The following is a 10137-nucleotide window of genomic DNA, read 5'->3' on the forward strand; positions in this document are numbered from 1 at the left end:
TTGGTTAAATAAAAATAGAGATGTCTTCAGAATTGTCAGCATATGTTTTTTTCTGGGTTTTATATTTGCCTCTGCTAGATAATTTGATATATCAGGGTTTGCACAGGAGGCTGTAAAACTATAAACCCATCCAAAACAAAATGAACTTGGTTTGTGTGCCTTCTTTGACAGTTGAGATTAATTTAATATTGTTAGCTGAATTTTTTGAGTTATTGGCAAAATTACCTATGGAATTAACTTTGAGGCTCTAACTTAAATGAGCATCTGATGTTCATTGACTGTTTAAAAAATGATAAAGAAATAATTAACTTAAAGTGATAGTGTCTAATATTTTAGTTTTCAAAAGTAATCTAGACCAACTGTTAAAAATGAAATAATTGAGTACCTGTAAATAAGATGCATGTTTTAGGTAAACTTTGGTGTCATTTAAATCTTTAAATTATTTGTATTATTTCTAATTGGAAGGTGATATGATATGGAAAAACATGTTTCTAAAACTTGTAAAATTGTTCTCTTCTATAAAGTACTAATATCTGATAGTTCAGAATGTCTTGCTTCCTAGGGTTTTACTAAAATTTAAAGTTAGTAAGAATAAAAATTAAAGTTAATATATAATTCTGCATATAATATGTGTTATTAGTGAGAAAAAATAATAATTTTGTCTAATTCAGAAGTTATCTAAAAGTTAATTCAAATTATGGACATGAAAAAGTTTATTCAGAAAACAAGGTAGTAAAGAACCAGTAAGTATAGAAGACAGATGTGAAGAAAGTTACATATATGAAGGTGTATTTTTGGCAAGGAAGGCTTATAAAGAAAAGAGAATAAATTTGTATTAGAAATAATCTTGTAAGGTGAATTTTTGTCCTAGAATGAAGAGACTAATTGGGGGGAGGGAGGGGAATAAGAAAATTTAGAACCAAACAGAAAGTCCAAACATGTTGTAGATGGTCTGTGTAAGTCGTGGATTTTTTTTTTTTTTTTTTCTTTTTTTTTCCCCCCTGTTTCTCTGTATGGTCTACCTTTGTGCACATACAGAGAAAATAGAAACTTGAAAAAGTTTAGACATTATTCTTTAAAACCTGACATAAAATTGGGAAAATTTGGCTAATAAACATTGCTCATAGTTAAATCTCTTAGTTTTGATGAAATTAAAATTAATATTGTAAAGAAATACATTCATAGTTTTACAGTTCTTTTTTAATCTAGTTAGGCATGAAGCCAGATTTAACACAAAGCCAAATTGCACATAAATGTTTGTGTTGCTTTGTTTCACACTGTATTTGCTCTTCTTCATAGATAGTACTAAGCACTAAAGTACTTACTGGTCATTTGCCTAAAGTGAATTTCTTAATTGCACAAAATGTACAATAGTATTGGAGAACTTAAAGTCATTAATTTATGTACCAGGAATGAAATATCTATCATGTGTTTTCCTCTAGACTCTAGGTAACACTTTAACCTCCAAAGTAAACTGAGTAGGAGAAAAAATTTACTGGTGTCCTATTTATTTGTTTATGCTTCTAATTTTTGTTTATTTGCTCTTTGTTCTCCTTTGGTTTTTACTTATATATACATACGTAAGAACTTTTTTGGTTTCTAATAAAAGGCTTTTATTTAGTTCTACAAATAGTCATTTTGTATCTTATGTATTTCTAATAATTCATCATTTCTTCTAGTTATCTAGAATTCCTAAGCTAAATTTGTCAAGCCTACAAAAACTGATAGGGCATACCAGACTTTTAAAATTTGGTTGATTTTAATTGTGTCTGATGATCTTAAGAGCTACAAGACCTTTAAGGTTTCTGGCAAAAAATAAAAGACTTATTTTTACTAGTTTGGAACAGAAATAGTACATTCCATGTTTTGTTATCTGGAAAAGTAGATGAGAATAGAAATAATAAAATGGTATTTATTTCCAAGGTAATTTAATTCAATCCATACTTTAAGTTGATTTCTGATCTTTTCTCTTAATGAGGAAAAACCTATAATTTGGGTACAAAATGTTAATGTTCAGGAAAGATTGGCCTTGTCCTTCAGGAAATTATATTGATTGGGATTACTCTCAAACTATTTTAGTTGTGTTGACCATTGTTAAAATTAAATGACATTCATGTGGATTAAGTAGTAATAAAAAGTGAGACTTTCTAGCAATTTTTTATCTCAATTCATTTGTCACTGATGGGCTTTCATGTGTGTACTTGAAAACAAAATATGCACAAGTGTTGCACTGGTCTGAAGATTTTGGTGGTGAAATCTTCACTTAATCAGTTGTCAGCACTGTATCTAGAAATCAATCTTGGAAATGTGTGATACTGTTCTTTTAAATTACTGAAAAAAAATTATTATATGCTCATTCTTACTTTGTCTTTGTTATGTTGTATGGTATTTAAGTGAAAGGAGATTATTTACACTCATTTTGAACTTTCAAAACTGATATCTTCATTTATCATTTTCTTAATGATGGAGGGAAAAGTTAGTTGGCTTACTTTGATACATTTAGCATAGGACCTATCACATTTTTTATACTTTTGGTCACAGTTTTTTCACCAGAATACTAGCAATCAGACAAATTCAATGTGTAAACTAAGTATTTTAACACAGTGGTTTGAAGTGCTGCAGGTGGTAACTCCTAAACACCAAATCACATTGTTTTGCTTTGTAGCATGTTTGAATGATAGGACATTCTGTAATATAAATATCCTATTAACTAATCTTTGTGTCTTAAGTTACAGGCATTTGACTCTTGGGTCTGAAAAAGGCACCAACCCCTGCTAAATCTTGAGCATTGACATCAGTTAAAGCCTTGTCTTCAGACCCGGAGAAGGTGACAATCAAAATGAACTGTGTTCGTGAGACACAAAGCCAGAAATTAAAACTGTTAAATACCTCTAGGCCCAGTGACTGTTGCAAGAGAAGTGGGTGCATTGAATTGTAAACACTGATTTTGAGGGGTAAGATTAGTTCAGAGTTTTTCTATAAATTAAACATTAATATCAAAATCACACTGTTGCAAGACCAGCATCTGGGCCCATGTTTTGGAATAACAGGGTTTTCTTGGAGTGTTGATCTGCTCTGTAACAGAAAATTGGAAATGGTTAAGAAAAAGTTTATGGTAACCTTACCTTATAGTCAAACTCATTAAAATTAGATAGATTTGTTTTTTATTAAAATTAGGTTGTAAGTTTTTATTAAAATACACATGAATCTATAAATAAAGGCACAGATATAGCTATAAATATAGCTAGATCATGATGTATATAGACAAGATGCTAATACACAAAAATATGAAGCATATTCTTAAATGGATACACATCACTGAAATGAACATATTGATATTTAAATGTGAGGTATATACTTGCAATCTGTTACCCACATAAGCCATTTTTAATTTGATTTTGTTAAAATTGAAGCACCCACTACAAATGGCCTCTTTCATCTCAGAGTAAGTCTCAACTTCCTCCAATTCTGGAGGCCCTAGCACAGCATTTCCCTGCCTTGATATATTACATAGCCCCTTTTAATTTACTGTGCCTGGAATCATATAGGGTTTCAAAAATAGTGATTTCAAAATTAAAACTCTAAATTAACATCAGTAACTATGTGCAATCGGTGGAAGATTTTAAACAATATTCATGCTTAGAATCAGACGGGTGACAGCAGACACTAGGCATCATTCAGGCCTTCCTAGGCAGCCTTCTCTCCTGAGACCTGCCAACCAGACACTCTGCTCAGGAAGATGCACAGCTTCCCATATGTCTGCACCTGACTGTTGCTCCAAGCTTGGATAGAGTTGATTGATCAAAGACAAAATATATGATGTTTCTTCTTATGAATATAAACTAAGGGATGAAGAGCTGTACCTAGTGTTTACTGGGTTCTGAACTCTTAAAATCGTGTTGGTTTGAAATGCATATGTTGATAGTCACGTTGAGTTTTGAGTCAAGAATCTTCATACGGTTAAACCTCACCAGTGAATGCAACATTTAGACACTGAGATTCTGAGAGATAATATTAAGGGAAATTTAAAACTAAGAACAATAATTAACATCTGTTCATTTATTTACACATTCATTTATTAATTTGTGTATTAAACAATATTAATGACATAATCATTTGTGCCAGTCTCTTTTCTGGTTACTCAAGATGCATCAATAACCACACCAAATAAAAAAACTCCCTATCTGTATATGATTTACATTTTAATGGAAGCAGAAGAATATAGACACTAACCAGGTAAATGAGGGTGCAGGGTTGAGAGTGGAGGTTGACACAGGTGATGATGTTTAGATGATCACAGCAACCCTGTTTAGAAAGCTTCATGGATCTAAGACATGCAGAAAGTAGGGGTGAACTTTACTGAGTGTCCTTTCTATTTATAAAGCACAGGCTATTACCTTCCCATTTTACAAGTGAAGAAACAGAGAAACTTCCCACATTCACTTCATAGTGCTTTGTTTTAATTTCTAAAATCTTACCATGAGTTCATTTTAGTAAGTTCTTAAGACAAAGATTTTCTGTTTCTTTTGGTATTTGTTGTTTAGTGTTATGCTTTCCCTAAGGTGAGAGGTTGTAACTCACCTTCAACTTCAGTATTTGTATGACCTCCTCTTTGGTCTATTTCATTCATCTCTAACAAATATTTTAAACATTTACTTATTAGAATAAATATGAAAATGCAGCTCTAGTTTTCTAAGAAACTTGCATTTATATCTACAATGTTAAGTGTTTCTGATTGCCACGTGTTACCATGGCTACAAGAAATTATTTTAGTTTGTGAGTTTTGTAGGAAAATGGAAATTATTACTTTTTAAGCTTTTGATACTCAATAGCTTAAAATGTATTACCTCATCTGAAAATAAAGTATACATTTTAAAAATGCAAACTATTTCCTTAACTTAGCTATAGTTGTCTCGTTTTAGGTTTTATGGAATACTTCTCTGCCCAGAGAGAACAAGTTTAAATGGGATGTGTTTCCCCTCAAAAAAAAATAAATTAGGTATATATTTGAATAAAAGTATGCCAGAATGTTTAAGGCGCTTGTGAAATTTAAAAAAACAAAAAAACAAAAAAAAACCCCATAAATTTCCTGTTCCAGTCTCATTTGCCAAATATATGAAAAATAGATGTAATCATGAATTTCTTTCACCTGAATGGGGCCTCAAGAACTTCCATCCATAGTCACCACGTGGGCAAATTAATTGAATATTTCTGAATGTCCCATGTTGTGCCAGGCACTGTGCTCCTGTTGTAGTCTGTTCACATCAGTCAGGAAGCATAAGACATTATTGCAATTTTGGAGAAAATGTTTTTCTGCCCTTGCTTTGCAAGAGTCCAAAGAATGGAGAGGGGTTTTCACAAAATAACTTCACCGTTCTTGACAGCTGAAAAATTTTTCTTTCCAAAAGTTGAGCTCTTACAACAGCGTAAAAGAATGTTCACTGTGGAGCGGAGCTGGCTCAGCACTTTCCTACGTCATCCACGGCAGTTCAGAGCATTGAGAAGGCTGGGAAAGGACAATCAACTCAACTTTAAGTAGTGTTTCTTCCTGTGCTGGATAAAATTAAATGCAGCATTGTTAAGTATCAACATGGCCCAATGACATTGCCAACATTCTTTGACTTTGTTTGGAAAGGAAATCATTCCAATCCTATTGCTGGGATCACAGTCCTTCAGGCAATTCTGTCTGATACAATTGTGTGTGGGGGGAAGAGTAACATTCCTCTCTCTTGAACTAAAAATTCTGAGGCATGAAAAACCCTAATTCTAGCTTGGTGTCTTAAATTCAATATCAAACCAATGTCTACTTACTATTCCACAATGACTCTTATATCCCACTGCATCAATGCCTGGGAGGGAATGGTCCAATTTCTGTCAACTCCTTGGAAGACTCTTGGATATGTTACTAGTTGTCTGATCAAGAATGCCCCCAAAATCAAATTTACAGTGAACACTTTTTTTGTAACAATATGTGTATGAGGTGTAAGAGACTAACGTTTACTCTGCAATAACTGTTGCATCCCAGGCATCATGCAGTATACAAACACACACAGATGTATACACACACTCTCTACACTTCTGCAGGGGCATGGTAAATTATATATATGTGTGCGTGTGTGTGTCGTAAACCATCTCACTTAATACTTGTTATTACCACAATACTATGGTGTCATTGTTATATGTAATTTACAAATGAGGGAACATTCTGAGACTGTTTGAATAACTACCCTAATTTCACTCCTTTAATAGTAAATAGACTCAATATTTGAGCCCATATCTGATATTAAAGGTAGTAATATTATGACAATCATAATGGCTAACATTTATTGTTTACTATCTAGGCTGGGGAAAGTGTTTTACCAGCATTATTTTCACTTAAAAATAACAACAGCCACAGAGATTGCTTTTACTATTATATTATTGCCACTGTGTCTGGAATTGCTGGGTTCTTGGTCTTGCTGACTTCAAGAATGAAGCTGCTGACCCTCACAGTGAATGTTACAGTTCTTAAAGATGGTGTGTCCAAAATCTGCTCCTTCTGATATTCAGACTTGTCTGGAGTTTCTTCCTTCTGGTGTGTTCATGATCTCGCTGACTTCAGGAGTGAACCTGCAGATGTTCATGGTGAGTGTCACAGGTCAGAAAGGTGGCATGGACCCAAAGAGTGATCAGCAGCAAGATTTATTCCGAAGAGCAAAAGAACAAAGCTTCCACCACATAGAAAGGGACCTCAGCAGGTTGCCCCCACTGGCTGCGGTGGCCTGCTTTTATTCCCTTATCTGGCCCCACCCACATCCTGCTGATAGGTTCATTTTACAGAGAGCTGATTGGTCCATTTTACAGAGAGCTGATTGGTCCTTTTTACATAGAACTGATTGGTCCATTTTACAGAGAACTGATTGGTGCATTTATAAACCTTTACCTAGACACAGAGTGCTGATTGGTGCGTTTACAATCTTTTAGCTACACAGAAAAGTTCTCCAAGTCCTCACCTGATTAGCTAGACACAGAGCACTGATTGGTGCCTTTACAAACCTTTAGGTAGACACAGAGTGCTGATTGGTGCGTTTACAATCCTTTAGGTAGACAGAAAAGTTCTCCAAGTCCCTACCTGACCCAGAAGCCCTGCTGACTTCACCTCTCAGCATCATTTGATAGATGAAGAAAGAGCCCAAGAAACAAAGAGCTCTAAGAAAGTGAAGGCAGAGACCAGCCAGAAAACCTCATGTAAGTAGTTCATCCTTGTTGTATAGGACTCCCCACTACATATCACTCAGCTTCTGTGTTCCTAAACTCAGTCTGTGCCAATTTATTTCTAATTGTGTGGGTTTGAGAACCCTTAACAGCAATCCTTGAAACAGTCACATTCTTTCCCTAAATATTTGCGGAAAATAATCCATAAATAATTAGTGACTAAGATTTGTCATGGTATATTTAGAAGGAAACAAATATTTTCTGTCACATGCATCTGTGTGAAGAGACCACCAAACAGGCTTTGTGTGAGCAATAAAACTTTTTAATCACCTAGGTGCAGGCGGGCTGAGTCTGAAAAGAGAGTCAGTGAAGGGAGATGGGGTGGGGCCGTGTTATAGGATTTGGGTAGGTAGTGGAAAATTACAATCAAAGGGGATTGTTTTCTGTTGGGCAGGGGCGGGGGTCACAAGGTGCTCAGTTTAGAAGGAATTTCACAAGATAATGTCATCAGTCAAGGCAGGAACCAGCCACTTTCACTTCTTTTGTGATTCTTCACTTGCTTCAGGCCATCTGGATGTATACGTGCAGGCTTGTGCTCAGAGAGCTAACATTTTCTTCTTCTGTGTACATTATATTGTAACAAAAAATAAAAATGACAAAGCAGACCATTAAAAATAAAGATCTATACATTTTTAATGATTGCTATTGATATAAATTTGGTAATTACATAGGCTGTATAAATTCACAGCCTTTTGCTCCTAAACTTATATTTTGTAAATGTCCCTAAAACATATGAGCTTCTGGCCACATTATTTCACAGAGGAATAATAGGTCTTCTATGTCATCTGCTGCTTGGCTTGACAAAAACACCTGGCACTGCAGTGCAGAGGCATCTCTTTTTTAATAGAGATTCATCTGTCACTGTGTGTGGAAGTTCCCCAGAAATAAATCATCAGTTGCAATTCAGCCTCACAATCATCTGTGATTGTGAGTTGGACAAAATGTCAAATAATCTATATATACAGCTCAATTTATGGGAGATCATTTAGTAGAAATGAAGAATTCAGTAAAGGGAATATTTACCTCCTGCTGATCAAGCTTAAATGATTGAAGTTTATACTCCCATCTCATTCAGTGTTGCCCAACAAGATCAGGTGTTCATCTCAAACTTCAGTGAAGCAGATTGGGAATGTTTGTTTTTCTTGTTTCTGTTGTTCTTGAGGATAAAGATTATCCTTAGCAGTTATGAAAAACAATTGTATCTTTTTACTGCATCACCAACTTTTGTTCATTATGAAATCCTATGACAGTAACAACAGTTCTTTGGGAAAAAAAAAAATCCAGCTTAGATATTCTAACCTTAAAAAGTTAGTAGATATTCTCTCGTGAATTTTTTTCCCATTACATTTTTGTTTATGTTGTAAATCACAGTTACAGTGTCACATAGATACCAGTTTTAACTTAGGCTTGAGAGGTAGAATTCTCTTAACTAACAACTAAAAGGCACATTTTCTAATTCAAATTTAGCTTTAGAGTTACTGCGCATAAAGGAGACCCTTAAAGAAAATTTGATTGTTTTCTAGGTTGAGTAATGAAAACCTTCTTAGGCCCGTGATTTTGCATAAATTTGCAAGTAGCCATAACCACTCAGTGGGTTCACCTTGCCCACTGCCTAGAGAGAGCCAATTTATCAAGACAGAGGAATTGCAATAGAGAAAGAGTAATTCACGCAGAGCCAGCTGTGTGAGAGACTGGAGTTTTATTATTACAAAAATCAGTCTCCTGGAGCATTCAGGGAACAGAGTATTTAAGGTTAATTTGGTGGGTGCGGGAAGACCAGTGAGTAGAGAGTGTTGATTGATTGGGTTGGAGATGAACTCATAGGGAATTCAAGCGGTCTTCTTGCACTGAGTCAGTTTTTGGGTGGAGGCCACAAGATGAAATGAGCCAGTTTATTGATCTGGGTGGTGCCAGCTGATCCATCAAGTGCCAGGTCTGCAAAATATCTGAAGCACTGATCTTTGCAGCAGTGTAAGGAGGATTAGAATCTTGTAGCATCCAGCTGCATGACTCCTAAACTATAATTTCTAATCTTGTGGCTAATTTGTTAGTCTAGTCCTCAGGCAAGAAAGGGATTTGCCTTGGGAAAGGCCTGTAATTAATATAATCTTTGTTTTAAACTATAAACTAAGTTCCTCTCAGAGTTAGTTCAACCTACACCCAGGCTGAACAAAGAGTTTGGAGGTTAGAAGCAAGATGGAGTCGGTTAGGTAAGATCTCTTTCACTGTCTCAGTTACAATTTTGCAATAGTGATTTCATAGCTGTACATTAAAAATTAAAAATAGGATCATTATTGCTTGGAGAATAACAAAACATGACTTGTAAGATGAGGCAAAGGAAAGCCTCAGGTACATGATGGGTTCAGGTACATCATGACAGTGGTGAGGGTTATTCTTTCCGAGGTTCCTTTGCATAACTCCCAAGTCACAAGTCTAGGGAAATAATGGATTTTATTTGCACCTGAGATATTTTATGCCTTTGAAACTGGACCTAGTCTTTATTTTTGTATTTATAACTTTTATTCTATAAAATGCTCTTAATTACAAAATTATTTTTAAAATATTAACTTCATGAAGCATGAAAGAAGTTTCCAAAGAGACACAAAATTATAGACATATTTATATATACATATATATTTATATGCATATTTTATTTATAGCATATACAAATGTGTATATGTGTGTATATATGTGTGCATATATATACACACACACACAAATTTTTGTGGCATATGAGTGATAATGTGTTCTCTCTCTTTTCCTTTCTCTTTCCCACCCCCTATTGGCAAAATAGAAACAAATCACAGGAATGACGATCTTCAGACATCAATTTAATTCATGCTTACTCAATTTGGGGTAGCTATGAAGGATAAAGCTTTTTCA

The sequence above is a fragment of the Mandrillus leucophaeus genome, unplaced genomic scaffold (genome assembly GCF_000951045.1).
Source record: "Mandrillus leucophaeus isolate KB7577 unplaced genomic scaffold, Mleu.le_1.0 Scaffold598, whole genome shotgun sequence".
Lineage (NCBI taxonomy): Eukaryota > Metazoa > Chordata > Mammalia > Primates > Cercopithecidae > Mandrillus > Mandrillus leucophaeus.